Below are 2380 nucleotides of genomic sequence, written 5' to 3'. Positions count from 1 at the left end.
TGCTGCCAAACGATTCAGGGATTTGTTGAGGCACCTGTGCTGCTAAACGATTCAGGGATTTGCTGAGGCACACATGTTGCCAAAACGATTGCCTTTTGTGATGTTATGTAACCATGTAGGTCGTTCTAGGGTGATTTCTTAAGTAATTAAGATGCAAAAATGCACAATTTGAATGTATGACTGTAATATTTTTTGTAAAAGGATTATATGCGATGGTTGATTTATGAAGCATGAGGCTTATGTCGTATATAGATATGATTATGCTTTGAATGATATGATTATGCATGCTTGTTTATGCTTATTGGAAAGTCATATAATGCTTCTGCAACACTCCTAAACATTATACCTGCTAACATTTGGAAAGAGATCGAGATATTGCTTTTATCGAGGTTCGTGTTTGTGTCCCCCTTTTCCGCCTTTTAAGCACCATGCATGAGGGCATACTGAAAATTGTGATCAATCATTTTTGTAAATTGTATACTTTTGTTTATTGGAAAATGATTTGCATACTAAAAGATACATAAGCATATATATATATATAACAAAATTTATTCGTCTCATTTTAGCTTTCTGAAAATGAAGCTCATACAAGCTCGTCTTAAGCCAAAACCCTGACCCCAAACCTTATAACTAATTCCGAGATTTGGGGGAATATATATATTTTTTAACAAAATTTGCCCCAGTTTCCGGTCTTACTACTGATTCCTCTAGAGGTGACTGTTATTATTTGATGGGTTTCTTGAGCCATTCATAATCTGCCCCAGCTCTCTAACTCTGATGTTGACTTCTTCAAAGGGGATTGTGTTATCTAATGCATTCTCCTGAACCAACCAAAATTCTGCCCCAGTTTCTGGCGATGTTTGATTGACATACTATGTTTTGAGAGGTACTTCCTTTTCTTGTAGTGTCCCTAATTTTTGCTTAAGTCGCCCTTTCGGGTTTTCAACTTAACGGGCCCTTGCAACATTTTGTTATTATTTTTTATTTTATTCATGTGAGGATCACAATATGTAAAAGTTTTGAAAAATATATGCACCAACTTATTTGGAGTCAGTTTATTTTATGCTCTGATGTGTACCTCAGACGTTCGACTCTCAACATGGACTTTTAGAGCTTGTAACGCGGCTAACAAAGAATAGATATATGGCTCAAATAATGTGTTTCCCATCCCACATTCCTCCATAACCTCCATAATCCTATTTCCAATCCTTCTCTAGAGCCTAACTTTGGGTAGGATGTATATTCATACCATCTTCATGAATTAACTTTCCGTAGGATTTCTCTTTTGAGTTTTTGTTTGTATGTACCCTAACTTTTGCTTAGGAGTTTATTGAAATTTCTAATGGGCTTTTCTTTTTATAGTATCATCCCTTCTTTGGGGCTATGTGAAAGTTTATTGGAAAACTACCATTTCCTCAGGTTCACAATATTTTAAAGGTGTTTCTTTCTCGAATGAACTTCTTTCATATCGTCTTGGCTCAAATGCGTGACTAGGGATATCTTCTTAGTGTTTTGGAATATCAAGAACGCCTTATGTCATCAAGACGACCTGTCTGAGGTCTACACCATATGGGTTTTGTTTACATCATTCTCCCTCGTGCAAAACGGTAAATAAAAATATCGCGATCGATGCATGAATATTCTTTTTTATTTTTTTTATTTTTTTTCTTTTGCTTCTCTTTTTTTTGTTTTGTTTTGGAAGTACCCTCTATGCATAATATTTCTTTACTGCATCTGAATTTATGGTGAGATACAGATCTTCCACATCCATGTCCGTTAGGATTAGGGCCCCGCCAGAAAAAGCTTTCTTGATTACATATGGACCCTCATAATTTGGAGCCCACTTTCCTCAGCTGTCCTTCTGGATTGGCAAGATCTTCTTTAGCACCAAATCTCCTTCCCTGAACTGGCGTGGTCGGACCTTCTTTGCATATACCTTTATCATTCTTTTTTGGTACAATTGTCCATGACAGATTGCAGTTACCCTCCGACCATCTATCATATTCAATTGATCTTGTCTAGCTTGAACCCATTCTGACTCTTTCAGACCAGCCTCCGCTAATACTCTTAGAGATGAGATCTCTACCTCAAGTGGAAGAACAACTTCCATACCATAAACCAAAGAGTATGGAGTAGCCCCTGTAGAAGTGCGGACTGAAGTACGATAGCCATGTAGGGCGAATGGTAGCATTTCGTGCCAATCCTTGTAAGTCACAACCATCTTCTGGACTATCTTCTTGATATTCTTATTGGCTGCTTCCACGACTCCATTCATTTTGGGTCTGTATGGTGAGGATGTATGATGTTTTATTTTGAATTTCTCGCACATCTCGGTCATCATCTTGTTGTTCAGGTTGGTCGCATTATCAGTGATGATCTG

Source organism: Lupinus angustifolius, chromosome LG11 (genome assembly GCF_001865875.1).
Source record: "Lupinus angustifolius cultivar Tanjil chromosome LG11, LupAngTanjil_v1.0, whole genome shotgun sequence".
NCBI lineage: Eukaryota > Viridiplantae > Streptophyta > Magnoliopsida > Fabales > Fabaceae > Lupinus > Lupinus angustifolius.
The sequence above is the reverse complement of the archived record's forward strand: the minus strand, read 5'-3'. Positions refer to the sequence as shown.